This window comes from Pristiophorus japonicus, unplaced genomic scaffold (genome assembly GCF_044704955.1).
Source record: "Pristiophorus japonicus isolate sPriJap1 unplaced genomic scaffold, sPriJap1.hap1 HAP1_SCAFFOLD_183, whole genome shotgun sequence".
Lineage (NCBI taxonomy): Eukaryota > Metazoa > Chordata > Chondrichthyes > Pristiophoridae > Pristiophorus > Pristiophorus japonicus.
In genome coordinates this window covers 409064-421184 of record NW_027251516.1, presented here as the reverse complement: position 1 = coordinate 421184, position 12121 = coordinate 409064, and the positions used below count along the sequence as shown (strand labels likewise).

Below are 12121 nucleotides of genomic sequence, written 5' to 3'. Positions count from 1 at the left end.
AGAAATGATATTATGGCCCATCGTGCATGTGCTGTTTCTCAGATACCTATCTAATTAGTGCCCCCCGCCATTGTACTGCAACTGTTCTCCTTTTGACGAATATATTATTAATTTGAGACATGACAGGAAGAAAGTACAGCATCCCTGAAAGTAAAAGGGGAATTTGGCGATGAGGTCAAATGTGAATGTCAAAAAGAGGTTAAGCTGCAAGCCAACGACGACGAGAATGGGACTCGAACACATGCGTGCTGTGCACAATGGATTAACAGTCCATCGCCTTAACCTCTCGGCCACCTCGTCTCTGCTATAAGACATCGTCAGCCATTCAATCTCCTGCTTTTTGTATCCAAACAGAAATAATGTGCAAGAAAGTGCACTTCACAGCTTGCTCTGCCCGTGCATGCAGATCGACAATGATGAAAACTTGCCATGAGATTCTTTAAGCAAACAGCCTTCCTTCACTTCAGGTGAGTGACTGGAAGAGATGGTTGGTTTCTCGGCAGAATCACAACAAAGAATATAAAATTTCACGTAGCGAGCTAAGTTGACCGCGGCAGGACTCGAACCTGCAATCTTCTTATAACTTTGCGGTTGTAATCGAAGTCAGCACCATTCATTGTGTTGTTGTGTATATTGCGAGCAAATTCGGGGCAACTGCAATATCAAGCAGTGGATTTAGGAAAAGATGAGCATATTTCGAGTGAATGAACAGATGCACTGCGATCTGGATGCGCAGCGGCGCAGGCAACCCCAATGTAAATTGGAACACTATAGTTTAACAATTCGGTCATTGCAGCTGCAATCATACTCCATCTCAAACAATACAGGATGACCCGGGTTTGTGAGAAAATCCGTTTTAAAGGGAACGATTATGAACCGGAACTGACAACCTGCCCATTTAACCAGACACAGAATGATCTGGGATTGCAAAGGCATCCCCTTTACCCAGATGCAGAATGACCCTTGACTGACAGCAGTTCCCTTTTAAAAGAATAAAGTGAGATTTCGATCATCCCTGAAGGCAATTGTGCAGTGGTGCTCAGGACCACGCGGCGCAGAGACTGTTATTGAAGCCACAGGTGATAGAATGGCAGGAAGGAAGGATGGAGGGACGTAAAAGCAGCCCAGTCTGAAACACACAAACAAACTAAAATTCCTTAACCTCCAAAGGCAGGTTTTGAAATTTGAAATTGGAAATCCGGGACAGACAGCACATCCCTTTTAATCAGACACAGATGAGGGTCTGATAGCACACCATTTTACAGAGACAGAAAATTATCTCGGACAGACAGCAAAACCCCCTTAAAAGAGACACGGAAATAGAATGAATAAAAACAGATAAATATGTAAATCTCGGCAGGTCGTGCAGATTTTGTGGAGGAAGAATCCGGTTTCACGTTCTGTCGGATAATCATTCCGATATTACAGGAAAAAGTTAAAGATTATAGATGTTTTCAACAAAAATAGCGCCTGGAAAAAATAAGCAGCGAGAAAGTTCATATGGGAACGTCTGTGATACAGCGGAACGCAGGAGTGATTAAATAATACATGGCACAATGGAGAATGGCAAAGTGGGTGGTAATCGGGCAATAAAGTCACAAAGGATGGTCCAGAGGAGGTGTTAGTGGGAACAGCAGAACCATTACCAGACAATGGGAGCGATGCTTATCATCCTATACGTTGAACCTAATGTTGAGGCCAGAAGACGAGAATATGCCTACAATATAGGGTATCACCGCCTTTTAATCAGACCAGGCAGCTTTGCCAGCCCGGATTGATTTCCTGTCCGCTTTGAATTTGGCAGCCAAGGGACGAATTCAAAAGGCAGCTTCTCTCATCTTTTCAGCTCTAGAGACACAGGACGCACTCATATTCAGGGCAGAGGTGGAGATTGACGCTGAATGTATGCTTATCCCAATTGAGGTGAACTTATGCGTACAGACAGGAAGATATACTGATCAAGTATCGGCCGGAACCAAACAAGGCTTCAGGTTATCCAACGAGTCACAGAGCCGAGTACCTCTGATATATTTTAACTTTACTCAGTTTGGCGGGTTTCACTTTGCTCTGGGATTTGGATGCTAAGGGAACATTGGCGTAAAATCACACGTTTTAACGTGAAATACGTCTGTTTTCTCACAAGTCGAGCGGCTGTTAGAAGCGGAACTTTGAGCAAAACATGGCGGGGCTCGTCCGGGATTTGGCCCGTGACCTCTTGCATTTCAAATGTGATCATTCTGAAGGGAGAATCATAACCGTGGACCAACGAGCCGCCGACAGTGAAAAGCGCAACTCTCAGATTCTGACGGTGGTAAGAAATGATATTATGGCACATCGTGCATGTGCTGTCTCTCAGATACCTATCTAATTAGTGCCCCTCGCCATTGTACTGCAACTGTTCTCCTTTTGACGAATATATTATTAATTTGAGACATGACATGAGGAAAGTACAGCATCCCTGTAAGTAAAAGGGGAATTTGGCGATGAGGTGAAATGTGAATGTCAAAAAGTGATTCAGCTGCAAGCCAACGACGACGAGAATGGGATTCGAAGCCATGCATCCAGAGCACAATGGATTCTGCTATAAGACATCGTCAGCCATTCCATCTCCTGCTTTTTGTATACAAACAGAAATAATGTGCAAGAAAGTCCACTTCACAGCTTGCTCTGCCCGAGCATGCAGATCGACAATGATGAAAACTTGCCATGAGATTCTTTGAGCAAACAGCCTTCCTTCACTTCAGGTGAGTGACTGGAAGAGATGGTTGATTTCTCGGCAGAATCACAACAAAGAATATAAAATTTCACGTAGCGAGCTAACTTGACCGCGGCAGGACTCGAACCTGCAATCTTCTGATAACTTTGCGGTTGTAATCGAAGTCAGATGCCTTATCCATTCGGCCACGCGGCCGCTGCCAGCACCAATCATTGTGTTGTTGTGTATATTGCGAGCAAATTCGGGGCAACTGCAATATCAAGGAGTGGATTTCGGAAACGATGAGCATATTTCGAGTGAATGAACAGATGCACTGCGATCTGGGTGCGCACCGGCGCAGGCAACCCCAATGTAAATTGGAACACTATAGTTTAACAATTCGGTCATTGCAGCTGAAATCATATTCCTTCTCAAACAATACAGCATGACGCGGGTTTATGAGAAAATCCGTTTTAAAGGGAAAGATTATGAACCGGAACTGACAACCAGCCCATTTAAACAGACACAGAATGATCCGGGATTACAAGGACATCCCTTTTACCCAGATGCAGAATGACTCTTGACTGACAGCAGTTCCCTTTTAAAAAAATAAAGTGATATTTCGCTCATCCCTGAAGGCAATTGTGCAGTGGGACTCAGGATCATGCGGCGCAGAGACTATTCTTGAAGCCACAGGTGATAGACAGGCAGGAAGGAGGGAGGGAGGGACGTAAAACCAGCCCAGTCTGAAATATATAAATATTTAACATGTTAAGAAAATAAATGCATTTAAATTGTATTTAAAAAAAATTGAATTTGAGTTGTTTTAATGAAATAAATAATTGATTCATAATCTATGTATTTTTTTTATTGAACGAAGATTGTGTAACTATAAGAATTCCATTGGGAAATGAGAGGTGCAGTCAATAACTACCCAAAGACAGTAAGCCCATGGTGGAAGACAAGCCATGAGGGAAGACGTGGGCTACAAGGGCGATCTTTTAAAATCGAGTGTGTCTTTCCGCTGGATCTGACAGCAGCTGCTTGTGCTGTGAAAGAGGTCAAATGTAAGAGAGCGCAGCGCAGGCAGAACAGAAAAAGCATATTTATTTTGCAAGTTAAAAATTTGGGATTATATATAAATATACACATATATATATACATGTATAAACAAAGTCAGTCAGTCAGTCATGTCTTGTATTGGTTTGATTTGATTTGAATTTGCAAATAAGGATGGAGGATGTCGTCATGTCACACAGCCCACACGCAAGCCCTGCCTAAAATCGCTATATCTCTAAATTGTGTAATTTCCCTTCTTTCAGATGTGGAATAGCAAAATCCCACAGCACATTCTTCAACCGTCAGAGAGTCCACGAAGGAGTGTTCAATCAAATCAGTACGGTTTCAAATTGCATGTAATGCATTTTTCTCACATGACAGTAAGATCGCACAGCATGTTTGCACACTCTCTAGCTTACACAAAAACACAAACAAACTAAAATTCGTTAATCTCCAAAGGCAGGTTTTGAAATTGGAAATTGGAAATCTGGGAGAGACAGCACATCCCTTTTAAACAGACACAGAATGATGAGGTTCTGATAGCACACCATTTTAAGGAGACAGAGAATGATCTCGGACAGACAGCAAATCCACTTAAAAGGGACACGGAAATAGAATGAATAAAAACAGATAAATATGTAAAACTCGGCAGGTCGTGCAGATTTTGTGGAGGAAGAATCCGGTTTCACATGCTGTCGGATAATCATTCCGATATTTCAGGAAAAAGTTAAAGATTACAGATGTTTTCAACAAAAATAGCGCCTGGAAAAAATACGCAGCGAGAAAGGTCAAATGGGAACGTCTGTGATACAGCGGAACGCAGGAGTGATTAAGTAATACATGGCACAATGGAGAAAGGCAAAGTGGGTGGTAATCGGGCAATAACGTATCAAAGGATGCTCCAGAGGAGGTGTTAGTGGGAATAGCAGAACTATTACCAGACAATGGGAGCGGTGCTTATCATTCGATACGTTGAACCTAATGTTGAGGCCAGAAGACGAGAACATGCCTACAATATAGGGTATCACCGCCTTTTAATCAGACCAGGCAGCTTTGCCAGCCCGGATTGATTTCCTGTCCGCTTTGAATTCGGCAGCCAAGGCACGAATTCAAAAGGCAGCTTCTCTCAGCTTTTCAGCTCTAGAGAAACAGGACGCACTCATATTCAGGGCAGAGGTGGAGATTGACGCTGAATGTATGCTTATCCCAATTAAGGTGAACTTATGCGTACAGACAGGAAGATATACTGATCAAGTATCGGCCGGAACCAAACAAGGCTTTAGGTTATCCAACGAGTCACAGAGCCGAGTACCTCTGAGATATTTTAACTTTACTCAGTTTGGCGGGTTTCACTTTGCTCTGGGATTTGGATGCTCAGGGAACATCGGCGTAAAATCACACGTTTTAACGTGAAATACGTCTGTTTTCTCACATGTCGAGCGGCTGTAAGAAGCGGAACTTTGAGTAAAACATGGCGGGGCTCGTCCGGGATTTGGCCCGTGACCTCTCGAATTTCAAATGTGATCATTCCGAAGGGAGCATCATAACCGTGGACCAACGAGCCGCCGACAGTGAAAAGTGCAGCCCTCAGATTCTGACGGTGGTGAGAAATGATATTATGGCCCATCGTATATGTGCTGTCTCTCAGATACCTATCTAATTAGTGCCCGTCGCCATTGTACTGCAACTGTTCTCCTTTTGACGAATATATTATTAATTTGAGACATGACATGAGGAAAGTACAGCATCCCTCTAAGTAAAAGGGGAATTTGGCGATGAGGTGAAATGTGAATGTCAAAAAGTGGTTCAGCTGCAAGCCAACGACGACAATGGGATTCGAAGCAATGCGTGCAGAGCACAATGGATTCGCAGTTCATCGCCTTCACCTCTCGGCCACCTCGTCTCTGCTATAAGACATCGTTAGCCATTCAATCTCCTGCTTTTTGTATCCAAACAGAAATAATGTGCAAGAAAGTCCACTTCACAGCTTGCTCTGCCCGTGCATGCTGATCGACAACTTGCCATGAGATTCTTTGAGCAAACAGCCTTCCTTCACTTCAGCTGAGTGACTGGAAGAGATGGTTGGTTTCTCGGCAGAATCACAACAAAGAATATAAAATTTCACGTAGCGAGCTAAGTTGACCGCGGCAGGACTCGAACCTGCAATCTTCTGATAACTTTGCGGTTGTAATCGAAGTCAGACGCCTTATCCATTCGGCCACGCGGCCGCTGCCAGCACTAATCATTGTGTTGTTGTGTATATTGCGAACAAATTCGGGGCAACTGCAATATCAAGGATTGGATTTAGGAAACGATGAGCATATTTCGAGTGAATGAACAGATGCACTGCGATCTGGGTGCGCACCGGCGCAGGCAACCCCAATGTAAATTGGAACACTATAGTTTAACAATTCGGTCATTGCAGCTGAAATCATACTCCTTCTCAAACAATACAGCATGACGCGGGTTTATGAGAAAATCCGTTTTAAAGAGAAAGATTATGAACCGGAACTGACAATCAGCCCATTTAAACAGACACAGAATGATCCGGGATTGCAAGGACATCCCTTTTACCCAGATGCAGAATGACCCTTGACTGACAGCAGTTCCATTTTAAAAAAATAAAGTGATATTTCGCTCATCCCTGAAGGCAATTGTGCAGTGGGACTCAGGATCATGCGGCGCAGAGACTGTTCTTGAAGCCACAGGTGATAGACAGGCAGGAAGGAGGGAGGGAGGGACGTAAAACCAGCCCAGTCTGAAATATATAAATATTTAACATTTTAAGAAAATAAATGCATTTAAATTGTATTTAAAAAAAATTGAATTTGAGTTGTTTTAATGAAATAAATAATTGATTCATAATCTATGTATTTTTTTATTGAACCAAGGTTGTGTAACTATAAGAATTCCATTGGGAAATGAGAGGTGCAGTCAATAACTACCCAAACACAGTAAGCCCATGGTGGAAGACAAGCCATGAGGGAAGACGTGGGCTACAAGGGCGATCTTTTAAAATCGAGTGTGTCTTTCCGCTGGATCTGACAGCAGCTGCTTGTGCTGTGAAAGAGGTCAAATGTAAGAGAGCGCAGCGCAGGCAGAACAGAAAAAGCATATTTATTTTGGATGTTAAAAATTTGGGATTATATATAAATATACACATATATATATACAAGTATAAACAAAGTCATTCAGTCAGTCATGTCTTGTATTGGTTTGATTTGATTTGAATTTGCAAATAAGGATGGAGGATGTCGTCATGTCACACAACCCACACGCAAGCCCTGCCGAAAATCGCTATATCTCTAACTTGTGTAATTTCCCTTCTTTCAGATGTGGAATAGCAAAATCCCACAGCACATTCTTCAACCGTCAGAGATTCCACGAAGGAGTGTTCAATCAAATCAGTACGGTTTCAAATTGCATGTAATGCATTTTTCTCACATGACAGTAAGATCGCACAGCATGTTTGCACACTCTCTAGCTTACACAAAAACACAAACAAACTAAAATTCGTTAACCTCCAAAGGCAGGTTTTGAAATTGGAAATTGGAAATCTGGGAGAGACAGCACATCCCTTTTAAACAGAGACAGAATGATGAGGTTCTGATAGCACACCATTTTAAAGAGACAGAGAATGATCTCGGACAGACAGCAAATCCACTTAATAGGGACACGGAAATAGAATGAATAAAAACAGATAAATATGTAAAACTCGGCAGGTCGTGCAGATTTTGTGGAGGAAGAATCCGGTTTCACGTGCTGTCGGATAATCATTTCGATATTTCAGGAAAAAGTTAAAGATTACAGATGTTTTCAACAAAAATTGCGCCTGGAAAAAATACGCAGCGAGAAAGGTCAAATGGGAACGTCTGTGATACAGCGGAACGCAGGAGTGATTAAATAATACATGGCACAATGGAGAAAGGCAAAGTGGGTGGTAATCGGGCAATAACGTATCAAAGGATGCTCCAGAGGAGGTGTTAGTGGGAATAGCAGAACCATTACCAGACAATGGGAGCGGTGCTTATCATCCGATACGTTGAACCTAATGTTGAGGCCAGAAGACGAGAACATGCCTACAATATAGGGTATCACCGCCTTTTAATCAGACCAGGCAGCTTTGCCAGCCCGGATTGATTTCCTGTCCGCTTTGAATTCGGCATCCAAGGCACGAATTCAAAAGGCAGCTTCTCTCAGCTTTTCAGCTCTAGAGAAACAGGACGCACTCATATTCAGGGCAGTGGTGGAGATTGACGCTGAATGTATGCTTATCCCAATTAAGGTGAACTTATGCGTACAGACAGGAAGATATACTGATCAAGTATCGGCCGGAACCAAACAAGGCTTTAGGTTATCCAACGAGTCACAGAGCCGAGTACCTCTGAGATATTTTAACTTTACTCAGTTTGGCGGGTTTTACTTTGCTCTGGGATTTGGATGCTCAGGGAACATCGGCGTAAAATCACAAGTTTTAACGTGAAATACGTCTGTTTTCTCACATGTCGAGCGGCTGTTAGAAGCGGAACTTTGAGTAAAACATGGCGGGGCTCGTCCGGGATTTGGCCCGTGACCTCTCGCATTTCAAATGTGATCATTCCGAAGGGAGCATCATAACCGTGGACCAACGAGCCGCCGACAGTGAAAAGTGCAGCCCTCAGATTCTGACGGTGGTGAGAAATGATATTATGGCCCATCGTATATGTGCTGTCTCTCAGATACCTATCTAATTAGTGCCCGTCGCCATTGTACTGCAACTGTTCTCCTTTTGACGAATATATTATTAATTTGAGACATGACATGAGGAAAGTACAGCATCCCTCTAAGTAAAAGGGGAATTTGGCGATGAGGTGAAATGTGAATGTCAAAAAGTGGTTCAGCTGCAAGCCAACGACGACAATGGGATTCGAAGCAATGCGTGCAGAGCACAATGGATTCGCAGTTCATCGCCTTCACCTCTCGGCCACCTCGTCTCTGCTATAAGACATCGTTAGCCATTCAATCTCCTGCTTTTTGTATCCAAACAGAAATAATGTGCAAGAAAGTCCACTTCACAGCTTGCTCTGCCCGTGCATGCTGATCGACAACTTGCCATGAGATTCTTTGAGCAAACAGCCTTCCTTCACTTCAGCTGAGTGACTGGAAGAGATGGTTGGTTTCTCGGCAGAATCACAACAAAGAATATAAAATTTCACGTAGCGAGCTAAGTTGACCGCGGCAGGACTCGAACCTGCAATCTTCTGATAACTTTGCGGTTGTAATCGAAGTCAGACGCCTTATCCATTCGGCCACGCGGCCGCTGCCAGCACTAATCATTGTGTTGTTGTGTATATTGCGAACAAATTCGGGGCAACTGCAATATCAAGGATTGGATTTAGGAAACGATGAGCATATTTCGAGTGAATGAACAGATGCACTGCGATCTGGGTGCGCACCGGCGCAGGCAACCCCAATGTAAATTGGAACACTATAGTTTAACAATTCGGTCATTGCAGCTGAAATCATACTCCTTCTCAAACAATACAGCATGACGCGGGTTTATGAGAAAATCCGTTTTAAAGAGAAAGATTATGAACCGGAACTGACAATCAGCCCATTTAAACAGACACAGAATGATCCGGGATTGCAAGGACATCCCTTTTACCCAGATGCAGAATGACCCTTGACTGACAGCAGTTCCATTTTAAAAAAATAAAGTGATATTTCGCTCATCCCTGAAGGCAATTGTGCAGTGGGACTCAGGATCATGCGGCGCAGAGACTGTTCTTGAAGCCACAGGTGATAGACAGGCAGGAAGGAGGGAGGGAGGGACGTAAAACCAGCCCAGTCTGAAATATATAAATATTTAACATTTTAAGAAAATAAATGCATTTAAATTGTATTTAAAAAAAATTGAATTTGAGTTGTTTTAATGAAATAAATAATTGATTCATAATCTATGTATTTTTTTATTGAACCAAGGTTGTGTAACTATAAGAATTCCATTGGGAAATGAGAGGTGCAGTCAATAACTACCCAAACACAGTAAGCCCATGGTGGAAGACAAGCCATGAGGGAAGACGTGGGCTACAAGGGCGATCTTTTAAAATCGAGTGTGTCTTTCCGCTGGATCTGACAGCAGCTGCTTGTGCTGTGAAAGAGGTCAAATGTAAGAGAGCGCAGCGCAGGCAGAACAGAAAAAGCATATTTATTTTGGATGTTAAAAATTTGGGATTATATATAAATATACACATATATATATACAAGTATAAACAAAGTCATTCAGTCAGTCATGTCTTGTATTGGTTTGATTTGATTTGAATTTGCAAATAAGGATGGAGGATGTCGTCATGTCACACAACCCACACGCAAGCCCTGCCGAAAATCGCTATATCTCTAACTTGTGTAATTTCCCTTCTTTCAGATGTGGAATAGCAAAATCCCACAGCACATTCTTCAACCGTCAGAGATTCCACGAAGGAGTGTTCAATCAAATCAGTACGGTTTCAAATTGCATGTAATGCATTTTTCTCACATGACAGTAAGATCGCACAGCATGTTTGCACACTCTCTAGCTTACACAAAAACACAAACAAACTAAAATTCGTTAACCTCCAAAGGCAGGTTTTGAAATTGGAAATTGGAAATCTGGGAGAGACAGCACATCCCTTTTAAACAGAGACAGAATGATGAGGTTCTGATAGCACACCATTTTAAAGAGACAGAGAATGATCTCGGACAGACAGCAAATCCACTTAATAGGGACACGGAAATAGAATGAATAAAAACAGATAAATATGTAAAACTCGGCAGGTCGTGCAGATTTTGTGGAGGAAGAATCCGGTTTCACGTGCTGTCGGATAATCATTTCGATATTTCAGGAAAAAGTTAAAGATTACAGATGTTTTCAACAAAAATTGCGCCTGGAAAAAATACGCAGCGAGAAAGGTCAAATGGGAACGTCTGTGATACAGCGGAACGCAGGAGTGATTAAATAATACATGGCACAATGGAGAAAGGCAAAGTGGGTGGTAATCGGGCAATAACGTATCAAAGGATGCTCCAGAGGAGGTGTTAGTGGGAATAGCAGAACCATTACCAGACAATGGGAGCGGTGCTTATCATCCGATACGTTGAACCTAATGTTGAGGCCAGAAGACGAGAACATGCCTACAATATAGGGTATCACCGCCTTTTAATCAGACCAGGCAGCTTTGCCAGCCCGGATTGATTTCCTGTCCGCTTTGAATTCGGCATCCAAGGCACGAATTCAAAAGGCAGCTTCTCTCAGCTTTTCAGCTCTAGAGAAACAGGACGCACTCATATTCAGGGCAGTGGTGGAGATTGACGCTGAATGTATGCTTATCCCAATTAAGGTGAACTTATGCGTACAGACAGGAAGATATACTGATCAAGTATCGGCCGGAACCAAACAAGGCTTTAGGTTATCCAACGAGTCACAGAGCCGAGTACCTCTGAGATATTTTAACTTTACTCAGTTTGGCGGGTTTTACTTTGCTCTGGGATTTGGATGCTCAGGGAACATCGGCGTAAAATCACAAGTTTTAACGTGAAATACGTCTGTTTTCTCACATGTCGAGCGGCTGTTAGAAGCGGAACTTTGAGTAAAACATGGCGGGGCTCGTCCGGGATTTGGCCCGTGACCTCTCGCATTTCAAATGTGATCATTCCGAAGGGAGCATCATAACCGTGGACCAACGAGCCGCCGACAGTGAAAAGTGCAGCCCTCAGATTCTGACGGTGGTGAGAAATGATATTATGGCCCATCGTACATGTGCTGTCTCTCAGATACCAATCTAATTAGTGCCCGTCGCCATTGTACTGCAACTGTTCTCCTTTTGACGAATATATTATTAATTTGAGACATGACATGAGGAAAGTACAGCATCCCTGTGAGTAAAAGGGGAATTTGGCGATGAGGTGAAATGTGAATGTCAGAAAGTGGTTAGCTGCAAGCCAACGACGACAATGGGATTCGAAGCCATGCGTGCAAAGCACAATGGATTCGCAGTTCATCCCCTTAACCTCTCGGCCACCTCGTCTCTGCTGTAAGACATCGTTAGCCATTCAATCTCCTGCTTTTTGTATCCAAACAGAAATAATGTGCAAGAAAGTCCACTTCACAGCTTGCTCTGCCCGTGCATGCTGATCGACAACTTGCCATGAGATTCTTTGAGCAAACAGCCTTCCTTCACTTCAGGTGAGTGACTGGAAGAGATGGTTGATTTCTCGGCAGAATCACAACAAAGAATATAAAATTTCACGTAGCGAGCTAAGTTGACCGCGGCAGGACTCGAACCTGCAATCTTCTGATAACTTTGCGGTTGTAATCGAAGTCAGACGCCTTATCCATTCGGCCATGCGGCC

General features: G+C 43.1%; 5 non-coding genes across 5 annotated transcripts; all 5 read right to left on the bottom strand.

The window, feature by feature from the left end:
* Positions 1 to 218: 218 nt before the first annotated feature.
* trnan-guu (transfer RNA asparagine (anticodon GUU)) lies at positions 219 to 300 on the bottom strand. Its single transcript has one exon. It is a non-coding gene; the product is annotated as a tRNA-Asn (tRNA).
* Positions 301 to 2822: 2522 nt separating this feature from the next.
* On the bottom strand, positions 2823 to 2911 carry trnar-ucg (transfer RNA arginine (anticodon UCG)). Its single transcript is given in 2 exon segments — positions 2823 to 2858; positions 2875 to 2911. It is a non-coding gene; the product is annotated as a tRNA-Arg (tRNA).
* A 2982-nt stretch (positions 2912 to 5893) lies between these two features.
* Positions 5894 to 5982, bottom strand: trnar-ucg (transfer RNA arginine (anticodon UCG)). The gene is given in 2 exon segments: positions 5894 to 5929; positions 5946 to 5982. It is a non-coding gene; the product is annotated as a tRNA-Arg (tRNA).
* A 2981-nt stretch (positions 5983 to 8963) lies between these two features.
* On the bottom strand, positions 8964 to 9052 carry trnar-ucg (transfer RNA arginine (anticodon UCG)). The gene is given in 2 exon segments: positions 8964 to 8999; positions 9016 to 9052. It is a non-coding gene; the product is annotated as a tRNA-Arg (tRNA).
* Positions 9053 to 12032: 2980 nt separating this feature from the next.
* trnar-ucg (transfer RNA arginine (anticodon UCG)) lies at positions 12033 to 12121 on the bottom strand. Its single transcript is given in 2 exon segments — positions 12033 to 12068; positions 12085 to 12121. It is a non-coding gene; the product is annotated as a tRNA-Arg (tRNA).